Here is a 14061-nt window from a genome sequence, read left to right on the forward strand (position 1 = left end):
ACAAATACACATATACCTTGATCACTGTGTTCAGAAAATTGTCAACAAATCGCAGCTAGTAAAGACCAGCTTTAAGTTGAGAAAGAAAGCACCGTCATCAAAATTAACTTTCTTTATTGCAATTATGCATGGCTAAATGTTTTGTGTCCGTTTTTGAGCGTATACAATCCTTTCATTTTGTTGCTTTCAAACCATGTGAAACATAAACTCTTTTACCCGTGTCCACTGACTCCCAGGATTACCTGATGGGCTCTGGTCCTTCTCTGTGACTTACTCATGGACCCCAACGCCAGCCAGGCCTGCCTCTGGTTCACGCCACACACACCATCCCACCCTTGGGGTTTCAGACCTGCCCTGTGGCAGTTCTATGTGTTCACCCCCAATTCTGACTATGCCACTTACCCACATTATCCTAAGGCTGGCATTTTTATTAAAGTCATAAAAGCAAACCTGAAAAACAGGAGTGCAAAAGATGATTTCATTTCTATGAAACGAAAATGTTTAAAAGTTCCATCAATATTAATAAGCATTTTGAAATGTTTGTGTATTTATTTTTGAGAGTGAGACGGAGAGACAGAGAGCGTGCATATGAGCCAGGGAGGTGCAGAGAGAGAAGAGAGAGAATCCTAAGCAGGCTCCGTGCTGTCAGCACAGAGCGTGATGCGGGGCTTGAACTCACAAACCGTGAGATGATGACCTGAGCTGAAATCGAGAGTCAGACGCTTAACAGACTGAGTCACCCAGGTGGCCTTAATAAGAATTTTTAATTGGTTGGGTAAAAAAATGGTGCCAGTATGTGCCAAAAATTGTATGAGACTTGAAAATTTTTATTAAAATAATAGAAGAATCTTGTTCCGTGAGTGCCTCACCAGCGTCTCCAAATTTTGACTGTGATCAGCAAACTCGGCTGGTGAATTACCGATGGCACATCGCAGGGTTACAAGTAAGCTTATGAAGACTCAAGTCACAGACCCGACACGCAGAGTAAAAGTCTCCTCAGCCTTGCATGGTAAGACTGACAAAATAATGGACATACATGCATAAATGATCTATTTTTAAATTTTTAAAAATATTTTATTTAGTTTTTTGAGACAGAGAGAGACAGAGCGTGAGCAGGGGAGGAGCGGAGAGAGGAGACAGAATCCAAGGCGGGCTCCAGGCTCCGAGCCGTCAGCATAGAGCCCGACGCGGGGCCCGAACTCACAAACGGCGAGCTCATGACCTGAGCCGAAGTCGGACGCTTAACCGACTGAGCCACCCGGGCGCCCTAAATTATCTTTTTTTACTTCCCTATTTTAGCCATTTTATTTTTGCCTACACGTGAGCCACAAGTTTTCAAGATAAAAAACCTGCCAACACGTATGACAAACAATTCATCTTCTTATAACCTAACCGTATCTTCTCAGATTCAAACTACAAATTTCTGGAAGCGTGTTGTCCCAACAGAGTCATCTAAATACGTATTTTATTCACATCTAGAAACTGTCCTCCTCGATTAAAATGATGTGATGGAAGATTTCCACGAGCTCAACCAGTTAGAATGTTTATATGACTTGGCATAAATCACGGGCAAGCAGCTTGGAACCCGGGAACCCGTGGAAGGGTTAAAAAAGGCAGGAAACCAGACGGGACTTGGCCTTCACGACAGTGCGGATGTAAAAAGGCGAGGCTGCTCTGGCAAGCACCCTGGCAATTCTCTTAAGGACCAAACATGCAACGGTCACGTGACCCGGCAGTGAACTCAAGGCACTTATCCCAGGACAACGGAAACCCGCTCACACAAAAATCTGTACAGGGGTGTTCACACCGGTTTGAATCATAATAGCCCCAAACTGGAAACGACCTGGCTGTCCTTCTGCATTTGAGTGCCACCCAGTGCGGCACGCCCACGCACAGAATTCTGCTCGGGCATGAAAAGGAACAGACTAGATCCACAGGGCACTTGGATGGCTCCCGGGCCCTTACGCTGAGCGACAAAGCCAGTCTCAAAAGCTTACAGACCGCACGATTCCACTTACCCAACACCCTCGAAACTACAAGTGTCTAGAGATGGAGACCAGATCCGTGGTGCTGGGGAGGGGGGTGCGGAGTGGCACCTCGAGACGAGTGCACGGGGGCCCTTGTAACGGACCTTCTGCATCTTCTATTTAAATCTGTTGCAATTAGTTTTATCAAAAATGTCCCTTAGTTACTAACGTACCTTATCACCAAAGTCCAGGATAATTCTCCTACACGAAAGATAATTTAGTGCCCTTCATTGTTTCTCGGAGGATGAAGTAGCCGTTTTCAACCGAGTGGGGCTTCAGGCTCTGTCGAGGATGCGTTTTGAAAAACGTGTAGAGTCGATTTGGGGCCAGGGAGATGACGATTTCCCCTGTTCCTGGCTCACGTTACAAATCTAAAAACAGCTCCTAGTTGAGTGTGTAATAAAACGAACTGAGGTTACCCCGGGAAGGGGCTTTTTCAAGACACAGGGAGTGACGTAATTTGTGGCGGACAAAAGGTTTTGCTCCCGGACTTGCCTAGCGGTAACTCTGTACATGTGGGTTGAAGACAGGCTGCAGCGTCTAGAGAGCTTCTCTAACAACCTCACTGGCCACCAATTCCCCAGTGAAAGGGCTTCTATTCGTCTTTTGTGTCGCTTATACCTTCTGCTTCTCCTGGATGGATCCCAATAGCCTTCGGTTAAATGTGGCAGGCGGGATTTTCTGCAGCCCACCGGCACGATGACCTCGGTAGTGCAGGCGGCCCTGGGGCCCCTGTGCTCCCCATGAATCCCCACCAGGGGTTGCCGAGCCGAGTGCATCCCAAAATGTGGCCCAGTTCCAGCAGGTCAAGCTCGTTTAGGAAGGTCTAAAGAGGTGGTGTGGCCTTGGCCCGACCCTCGGCAGAAACGTCTCCCAAAGCCTAGTCAGTTCCAGGACTGTATCAGGTATTGAAATTAATCCTTTTGTTGTTGTTGTTGTTGTTGTTTTCTGTGGAGGAGACACTACCAGTGGGCGCCTACATGATCCCGGATGAAAGCAGGGACGTGGGTCTGCCTTGAATCAGATGCGGGCCCCGGAGACCTGGTTTCCTCTCTACTGTGGGTCAAACAGAATCTGTTTTTTGGGAAGACAGGGAGGGCGGAGGGCGTCTCCTGAAAGTTCACGTCCAGCTGGAGACAGGCTATGCCCTTCCTTGGAAGAGACTCTGCGGGTGTGGTCAAGTGACAACGAGGGTGAACGGGCCAAGGGTGGCCCGAACCCAGCGACCGGCGTCCTCAGAAGAAGAGGGACGCCTGGCACACACGAGACAGAAGGGCCGCGTGCAGACGAGAAGGACAGCAGACAGCCAGTAGCCTCCGGAGCAGGGGAGGCACGGACGGACTGGTGATTTCGGAAGATTCCAGGCCCACCAACACCTTGATGTCAGACTTGTGGCCTCCGGAGCTGCGAGGAAACACGTTCTGCTGGTTTTGGGGAAACTCTTGGAATGGTCTCTTGTCACGTGGCTCTGGAAAAGCCCTACAGAGACGAATGGCTCTTGTAGCTTCAACTCCGGATTCCTTTCTTTTCTTTTCGACTTTGACTCGGTGACTGAGGTACAAAATCAGAGATGCGGTAAGATTTTAGACACTAGACGCTTCCCGGGTGCGGCCATCAGGCCCCGCTTCGGGATACTGGCGTGGGGGGTTGGGAAGACAGCTCTTCCTGCCCTTGGTTGGGTGGGGGGGGGGCTCCAGTCCGAGCTGGCGGACTCGGGACAGGGGCCATCTCTGGGCAAACAGAAGGACTAGGTGGCAAGAAAGGAGGGGCCTGGGCTGGCGACGGCTCGGGGGCTCCTGGAGAAGGTGGCGGGGACGATGGAGGGCCGAGCTGGCGCTGGCCCTCAAATGTCCATCCCAAGTCCGCTCTCGCATTCAGTCTCAGGCTGTGGCTGCAAATGTCGCAGGACCCGCTTCTTCCTCCAACACTCAGAATTGCGCCGTGGGCGCCGCCCCCGAGTTGCCGCAAAGCCCGGGGCGGGGGCGGTGAGCACGCCTGTGCTCCCCCTCTCATCCCTCCGCCGGGTACCGGCTGTGCTGGCGGTGTGAACCGTGTAACCGGGATGCTGCGGGAGGAAGCCTGGACCCTCTGCAGGTGCCTGTGGGCAGGTGGGCAGGGAAGCAGGCAGGGCTGCTCCGGGGCTCGCGAAGCTGTGGGAAGGCAGAGCGCGGGGCTGCGCGGACACCTGTGCTCCCCTGCGTGCACCTGCGCACCGGCGCTCGGAGCGGGAGGCTCCGGAGGGGACAGAAGCCACCCGAGGGGACGGACGCCACCGGGACCCGCGCGAGGGAGACGGAAACGCTCTTCGCGTGCTGCTTGGATCAGGACTCCGTGAAATTCACTAAAATCTCAAAATATGCTGAGAACGGGTCTCTTTCTTTTTGTCTTCTTGTAGTGCAATCACATTTTTTTTTTTTTTTTTGGAATACTTTACAATGGACCTTTAAAACTCCCCAATTATGTATTTACCCAATGGCCCTTAATTAGAGATTATCATGTAATGACATAATTATGGACTTTTTAAATGCATATTATTTACTCTATAGTCCGTAAGGAGATGTTACGGACTATTGTGTAATTGCATAATAAGGTCTGTTATAAAGTGCATGCTATTCATGCAGCAGTTTGAGCCATTACAGCATGTCATGTCAAGATCTACTTAAAGAATGTTCCGGATGGTTCATCCTGATGCTGGAAAGCAGGAGCTGACTGGCCAGGGTCCTGGGCTGCCATGAGCAGTGAATCATTGCGTCTGGAGCCCCGCAGAACAGGGCTCTGGGTGTGAATGGAGACAATGGCATGGTTACAAACTACCTTTAACAACAGTTTGCGCTATAAACCATTCTGTGCTAAAAACTCCTTTCTTTAAAATACCTGAAAAAGAAAACTTGCCACGTTTTTAAACGTCAATATATGTGTTGCTTCAAGAAAGTATGAAGGCTGAACTTCTCACCACAGGCCACCATCCTTAGGACAATAACTGAAAAATGTCATTGACCACGTCGTAAACCTGTTTTTCAAAAGTAAACCCCTACATGTCCCTTTTTTGGTTCAAAAAAAATTTTTTTTTGTTGACTTTAGGAGCCCCGTGTGGTTGGCACTTCCTGTTAATGGAAGTTACTTTAAAGAATGTCATTAAATTCAAGAATTCTGCCCATCACACACACAGATGATCTGGTTTAAGAGCAGTAACGGTTATGTTCTATGTCGTTTCTACAATAAAAGGACACACGCTCTCAGAGAATCGCCCTCAAAGAAGGAAGAACAAATTTGGTCAAATCCCTTAGTTTTGACGACAGAACTGACAGATTGCAACGTTTGTCCTGACGGCGTCATCATAGTTGCCAGCGGCTTAGTTGGGTGAAAGTCTCTCCTCCTCCTGTGATACTTCCTTGGCCAGGTCCCGTCACCCGGAGTGGGGTGGGCGGTGAGTGAACATCCATCTCGCGGCAACTGTGGTCGGGGGAACGTTCGAAGGCAAACACGGGAATCAGATTAAATCAAAAACCCAGAATCACTTGCACGGCATTTCCCAAACAATGCCCCATCTGCTACGTCAGTGATTTTCAGGGCAAGAAAGAAGACCAGTTACACAGACAGAAAAAAAAAGAGAAAAGAAAAAAAGAAAACCTTTCAATTGGCTTTCGTTCTTTTGGGTCCTCAGACCGTACAGGAAAAGTGTCTGGTCCCAAATTAGAAAGTTTTATTTTGTAGTTTCTATGATTGATCCCCCAAAGGGAGAAGTTTCTTCCCGTCTTAGCATTTGCTTCTTGCAAACTGTCCCCGCCGCGGTCCCCTTCCTGGGTCTTTAGAGGGAGTTTTGATGCTGAAATAAGACGTGGGAGACAAAAAGCAAAAATACAACCACGTTTTGAATTGCTAGACAGCAATTTGCTAGAAGAATGTGACCCTCATGCAAATACACTTCTTAACCACGGGGCTCACCAGAACTTCTGATGTTTAAAAAGACCCAATAAAGACAGATTGCAAGAATAGCCTTATTTTGTAACACGAAGAATGAAACCACGTTAACACTGTCATTCAAGTAACGTACCAGGCCCTGTGGAACCTTCGTGACTAGCAGGTGAGGAGCCAAAATCTGCATCAGAGAGAAATCACCGGGCCTCCGGGACGTGCCTGTAGGGAGGGCGTGCCTAACCTTCCAAGTGCTAGTGCACGTAACAGAATTTGACCATGAGCTGGAAGGAAGTGCTTACAGGCAGCAGCACGGAAAATTAGAAAACAAAACAAAAACAAGGATTAGTTAGATTTTGGTTCAGCTCAGGACTTGAGAGGAAGCATCTTCACTAGCCGCCACATTAGGTAAATAAATAGATGCGATTAGAGGAGCAAGGTTGAGGGTTTTCAATTAACATAAATTCACAACAGCTTGTCGAGAGCCGCGTTTTAGCCAAGGTGGCTTACCACGCTCATGAGTTCAAATAGATACAAGTGGAAATGATCCATACCGTCCACACACTCATTTCTGCTCCATTTTTCACGTTGCCCAGGAGTGGTATCTGGGCAGCCCCGGGACGGAGAGGCTCACCGCCAAGCGCAGGAAGTTGTCCCAACTGCGTGGTCGGCACCGCGCTTCTGGAGTGCTCGTTAATTCGTGCGTGAATAAAATCCCGTTGGCGAACGGTTACTGTCGTAAGGGCGGTGGCTCCGCGGTCCATATTGTCTCACTGTTCCTGCAGAAAACAAAGTCACGTCTCTTTGGGGACAAAAGAAAACAGATGATGGTTTGCATAAATCTTTCTTCTCAAGCAGACTTACCCACAACCTTCTGTATAAATCCTCTTTCTAAGGGATTCCACGGCCCGGGGGAATTTGTTCATGAACTTAACTACTTATTAAAGAGTGCAATGAAAGAATTGGAGGAAAGAAACATCTTCCTTATGCTTTCAGTGGTTCGTACTATTAATAATGTTAACATAGTTATCCCGTCTTTATCCCGTAGCGGCCAACGTGCAAAATGGTATAAAACAGTTCTTCTGGACAACAATGTTTCTATAGACTGAGTGTCTGTGACTGCACTGAAGTCCTACCCCCAAGGTGATGGTAGGAAGTGGGATGTTGGGGCGGGTGATTAGGTCTTGACACTGAGCCACTAGGAATGGGGTAGGTACTCTTTTCCAGGTCACAAGAGACCTTCCGTGTCCTCTCTGTCACGCGAGCCAAAACCGACTTCCCTGCCAGCTTGATCTTGGACTTCCAGCCTCTGGAGCTGTAAGATATAAATGTTTGCCATTTATGCCACCCAGTCTGTGGTGTTTCTTTTTTTTTTAATGTGTATTTATTCTTGAGAGAGAGGACGTGCATGCATGGTGGGGGAGCAACAGAGAGAGGGGGAGAGGGAGAGAATCCAAAGCGGGCTCCGTGCTGTCAGCACAGAGCCTGACCCAGGGCTCGAACTCAGCAACCATGAGATCATGGCCTGAGAGGAAACCAAGAGTCGGACGCTTGACTGACTGAGCCACCCGGGCGCCCCCGTGGTGGTTTTTGGTTTCAGCAGCCGGCACGGATTAAGATAGGGTGTAACTGGCTACTTAAAATTCTTGTGATCCTGCAGTCTTTTGTTTCTCAGGAGCAAAGTGTACAAATGCACAGATGAGATTTGGTAACAAACCAAATATATTCTCCAAGCCGAATGCCTCGCGATATGATGCGATGGACAGCGAGACAGCTTTACTGTTGATGAACGGTATCTGAATCTTACTCTGCACCAGGCGCTAGGAGAAGCCCAAGCAATCTAGAGAAGTGAAAACGCCTTTTCTCTGAAGGAACTCACAATTCAGGGAAGAGGCAGAAGTAAGGAAAGAGGAGATTTTGATACAGGGTTGTGAGTCCTGGGTGGGAGGTGGTTTGTGGCAAATCAGAGCAGGGCACCCAGACCACGGAACATTTCAGGGTGAGTGGGATAGCGCCATCTCGTCTCCCAGCGACCGCCGAACTCGACGGTGGGAATGTTTCCTTAAACTCTATTCACTCAATACGCAGTGTGGTTCAATAAACTATGCCTGGTCTGAGCACGTTAACATGTGAAACCTCGCAGGCCCCAGTGCCAACACCGTGTTGTCACGGGGAACACGCGTTTGCAAAACGTCAGCGAACTGATTCTGAAATATTTATGGCCGACGGACAGTTCTACAAATCGCCATTGTTCACACGCGGGCGTGGGGACGGTGCTACGGAGGACGAGGCTGACCGTCTCACTGGGGAAGACGGTCCGGCCAGCACACCAGGCGCTCTGCGATTTAAACCCACCCAGACCCCACATTAAAATACATGCTCACTCACCTACTTGTGAAGGAGGGCTTCCCACAGTCCCTGGGACTAATATTCCTAATAAAGCATCCTTTTAACAAAACTGGAAATCAATAACAGGAGAAGTTTCAAAATTGACACTAGCCTTTTGAGAAACTGGAAATAGATCTTCCTGTCAAAGGCTAACACGGCTCTCCTCTGTCTAGACTGCACAGGGAACAAAATTATCCGATTTTCATTTCCTCAATTTCACTCCACGGTGGTAAAACGTGCGAGTATTGATTTGGCCGCTGAAACAAAAAGCGGACGATCTCTCCACCCCGGCGGGGTCAGACGGGTTTGTGGGTGTCTAATTATACCTACAGAGAGCATATAAATCTTCCCCAGTCATTACGGGAGCGCGCCGGTCCACGGGCATCATTCGAATCCTTTAACTTACCACTCATCCTCCTTTTGTTTTATGGGAGGTCATGGATCCCAGAGTTAATATTATCATGCTTCACAGACTTTCAAATTTGTATCGGAAATAAGATTTGCTGCATGAGAAGGCTGGCGCTTCTCTGTTTGCAGAAGCAAATCTATAAATATGCATCACAACTGTCTCCCCACACACAGCGTAGGCGAGCAGGCCCTGTACTAATGCTTTCCTTTCCCACCCTGGGGCCCACAGCGAGCACCTGATCTACAGGTGATCATTTCGCCCTGCACGTAAACTATTTGCATCTCGGGAGACACATTTAAGTTTTTCTTTTTTTTTTTTTTTTTTTCAACGTTTATTTATTTTTGGGGCAGAGAGGGACAGAGCATGAACGGGGGAGGGGCAGAGAGAGAGGGAGACACAGAATCGGAAACAGGCTCCAGGCTCCGAGCCATCAGCCCAGAGCCCGACGCGGGGCTCGAACTCACGGACCGCGAGATCGTGACCTGGCCGAAGTCGGACGCTTAACCGACTGCGCCACCCAGGCGCCCCAAGTTTTTCAAATTATGTCACGAAACCATACGGGTTTAATATTCCACCAGAAAAGTTGTGGGTTATATGGAAAGAAGCTATTTAATTCTACATAAATACTCAAGACTAGTATTGAAATTGTCAGTCACAGGTCAAGAGAGCGGGCTGTGTTTTTCCATCGCCATGCCACCTTCTCGGGAATTACACTGAATGCTATCCGGCTTTCACATTTTTTGACTAGGAACAAAATATCACGGGTTTTTAAATAGAAGAAAGTGAGAAACACCACCCAAATAAGGAAATAGGATATACTTCTCATCTCAACATTACCAGGCTTTGATAGCAGGCTCAGGAAAGTGATTGGGGCACATATTTGTCAAGGAGCCAACCGGTGTGACGCAAACCCCGTACCTGTGAGAAATAAAAATGAAACCTGGGTGTTCCCGTTGGGAAGTTTCCTCTCCCACAAGCACGTGCACGTGGGATCGTATATCGCGGGCCATTGTGCAAACTGCATTGTTTGCTCGTGGACATTTTTCCAGGTCAGCAGATGTGGATTTGCATCATTCTTTTTAACAGCTGAATAGTATAGATGTCTCTAATTTATTTAACAGATTTCCTTTGATGGACATTCAGGTCGATTCCAATTTCCTCTAATATAAATAATGTTGTAATGAACATTATTGCACTTATATCTCTCTCTCTCTCTTTTTTTTTTTTTTTGACTTATCTACTTCTTTCCATTAAATATAGCAGAATCAGATTTGACTGTTAAGGCTGAGCCCATTTTAAATTTTGATCGTTTTTGATGTGGTTTGTCAAATCATCCAGAAACCGCCCATCAGTGCTCATTCCCATGCTGACCCACATGGAAAAGGTTACCGGATTTTTTTTTATGTCTTTTTTCAAGAACCACCGAAGACAAATGAAATTTCAAGGTAATTTTTATTTGTGGCTATTGGATCGTCAGTGAAATGGAGCATCTGTTCATATTTTATTGGCGATCCAGCTTTCTTCTGTTATCACTTCTGTATCAATTTGCATATCACACACTTTGCAATCAGAGAGCTGGCTTCTATCTGTTTGCGTTCAAGCTTCTTGTGTGTCTGATGCTTGTGTTGCTGTTTACGCTGAGATCTTTACTGACACCAGATTTATTGTAGTGGGAAGGGTGGTGCAGAGCTCCAGCCTACTTTTTACAGCACTGTTTATTAACCGATATTTTGTTCCTGATGATTTCACATGTGTCTGTTTCACCAAATAAATTTCTCCCTGTGCTTAGAGCCCGTGTCTGGGTAACTGGTTCTGTCCACACGAGCACATTCCATTCATTATCGAAACTTTGCAATGGACACGCTCGGTCTCTACAGTGGGATTGACAACTGTAGTTACCCCACAGGGCTGCTTGCTTTGAGGACTGAACGATACAAAAAAAAAAAAACAAAGTGGAAACACACAATGCCGGGCACACGGCAGATGCTTCCTATGGGAAATAGTAATTCTTTTCTTCAAAGTAATTCAAAGGTGTTTGGGAAATAGTAATTATTTTCTTCAAAGTAATTCAAAGGTGTTTCTCTTCTTTCAGATGAATCTTAGAAGCGGTTTGATAAAATTCCTGAATTAACCCATTGTAAACGGGTGGAATTTTCATGGGTATCACATTAAATATGTTAGTGTATATAAGGATAATTGATAACCGAGGTCCTTTTGGTATTGAGGCTTTTCAACCAAAAATAAACTATTTTATTTATTCAAGATTTATTGTACATACCTCAAAGTTGTGTTATAGTGTTCTCAAATAAAAGTTGACTTGGTGGTTTTATTGTGTTTTTTCCCCCTATGTAATACTGTATATATAATATATGTCATAAGCATAATTACATAATATATTTACATGATATTATAAATGGATTTTCTTTATGATAGCTTGATCTGTTTCTACACATCACCAAATTTATTGCACTGTTGCATGTGTCCTTGTTTCAAAACCCCCTACTAGGTCACTAGACCCATATATACAAATACTCACGTGTGTACATATAACTATACACAGTTATATGTACACACGTGAGTATTTATATACATGTATATATAAATATGTATATTTATATATACACGTATATACATGTATGTATGAGAGAGAGTCTCAGTTGGGAGTCATGACTCCCAACTGAGACTCTCTCTCATATTTGAAAAAACGCCCGATAATTTCCTGTTAACGATGCTGTTTTCTCTTCTGTCACCCCCCTTAGTACTGGTATCATGGAGAATCCACTGGCCAGCGCTTCTGGAAGGAAGTGAGCAGTCCCCAAAAAGGGAAGGGGGACCTCACCTACTCCTGATTAGACAGAGCGCCTGGCGCTCTCCCGAGCGTGCCCACTTTGTTCTCCGCAGAGCTAAGTTCCCCTCCCTCCCTGCTTGTGCTGCCCACCTCACCTCTTCCCGCCCTGCCCGCGTCTGGGATCCTTTGCTGGCAGGATTTCAGAGGCACCAAGTGGTCCTGGAATAGGACACCCCAGGCCTGTCTTCTCACTGAGGAGGAAGGGGACAGGAATGAAGACACTGTCTGTTTATAAACCAATTACGCCCTCGCAGTTTCTGCCCAGAAAGAGCTATGTCTCAAAGATGGGGCTGTCCCCAGTTTCAGAGTGGACATTTCCTTGCAGACGTTGACATTTCAACTTCCTTTTGCTCACTTTAGACATTTTTGAGGTATAGGCATCTGTGGGTATGCAATGTACTGCTCTGTTTTAGTTAAGGTGTAAACTTACGCTTAGTAATAGAGCAAAAGCAATTTTTAATAATTCAAGGAGGGGCGCCTGGGTGGCTCAATAGGTTGAACGTCCCACTTCGGCTCAGGTCATGATCTCGCGGTTCGTGGGTTTGATCCCCGCGTCAGGCTCTGTGCTGATGGCTCGGAGCCTGGAGTCTGCTTGGGATTCTGTGTCTCCCTCTCTCTCTGCTCCTCCCCCATTCATGCTCTGTCCCTCTCTCTCTCTCAAAAATAAATAAAGAATGGCTTTATTTGCCCCATTTGTCTCTTATGTTAGGACCTTAGACTTGGTATTTTAACCCCTTATGCTTCACTTTACTTTTTGATTACTATGGCAAGTACGTCATTAAGTCTGCAGTAAGATTTCAGGAAACAACGTGTATACAACGTGTGTGGTTAATAAAATGCTAGTGAGCCCTTGTTATTCCAGTGAAATTTGATGAACAAGTTTGAGGACGTGTAGGATGGTCTCCACCCTTGCTCTTGGATAGATGAATTGTGTGATGTTCACAATAACTTCTGTAAATATGACATCTTATAACCAGATGTTTTACGAAGATGAGAAAACCAAAATGTCAAGGTTGTTTCTCTAGGAAAAGAAAGAATTTCTACTAATTAAAGGGGAGCCGGTGGCTTGCCAATCTGCCAGTTGGAGACACGAGGTCACATGGCCACCACACCAATGAAATGAGCTGACAGCCAGGTCCTTACTCTCTCGAGAACATATACAGTATTTATTGTAACACAATTTGCGTAAAATGTCATATTATCAAAGGGTCTCTTTTTTTTTTTTTTCTTTTTCAGTGTTACATTTCTCCAGCTCCTAGAATAATTGGTGTTTGGTTAATATTTTCCCAATAAAATTTGGGACTCATGATATTAATAGCTGATTTTAAGCACTATGGAAACCCAAAGAGAAAGTTTGTTACTTCAAACTCCTTGCAGCAGATATATTTTGCTCTTTGGGGCAAAGGGAAGATTTCAGTGCCATTTATCCTAAAATATCCTGGACCACTGTGTGCACAGCACACACCCGGACGCCCGAGCCACCCCTGTGCGATCTGGGGGACCAGGGACCACAAAGCTCATTCAGCTTGCCGAGCTGTGGGCACCAGCCAACGGTGGTGGGCGAACTTACCAGCTGGTCGGTAGGAGACATTCTCACATCTTCACCCACTTGACAAACCACGAATCTGATGAAGATCTTATACCCAGAATATCCGGAATATATAGACGCTCAAAACTTAAGGGAAAAAAAAAGGCAGCTGAAAATCGGGCCACAGCTTTGCAGAGACCCTTCAGCAAAGAAAGAATTCAGATGGCAAATAACCACCTGAAAAGATGCTCACATTTTACCTTTAAGGAAACACAAATTAGAATCATACTACACACTTAGGAGAATGGAAAATATTTTCTAAAAAATCTGACAACGCAAAGCATCATCAGCTCTTGCCGTTCCGACCGGTGGAGGGTCGTGAGTCTGGGAACACGCAGCCTCAATAATCAATAGGGATTGAGATTGTTCGGTGACCTTTACACACGTCTGTCACAACACGAGAAGCTGTCTCATAGTTGTACTAAATGTACAGGGAAATGAGAATAATAGCACAACTCATATTTATTTAATACTGTAATTTACAGTAAGAGTTAAGATGATTGGCTTCTTTGGTAAAAAGGTTCCCCAAGAGCGAAATGAACAGACTCATCACCACCTTGTCGTGTAACCTACGAGACCGAGGGGGCGTCTCTCTACGTGGAGCTCAGCTGACACGCTCACCCCCCTGGGTCTGGATCAGCTTCTAACACCAACAGCAGGGTGGCACGGCAGCTCCGAGTTCCCGCCAGCGTGGGGCGGGGGGGGGGGGGGTGTCTGTGCCCGGGTCACTTGTCTGGGACGCCTTCCCGTGTGAGCGCAACTGGCGATTCTGCGCCCCTGAGCTCCGCTGGGTGCTTGTTGACATTTCCCAAGTCAGCTGCTATTTTCTGCGACGTCGCTTACCTTTCATTGAAATTTCACTTCCGGCATTGTCACTCATTACTTT

The sequence above is a fragment of the Herpailurus yagouaroundi genome, unplaced genomic scaffold, assembly GCF_014898765.1.
Source record: "Herpailurus yagouaroundi ecotype Mexico unplaced genomic scaffold, PumYag 142, whole genome shotgun sequence".
Lineage (NCBI taxonomy): Eukaryota > Metazoa > Chordata > Mammalia > Carnivora > Felidae > Herpailurus > Herpailurus yagouaroundi.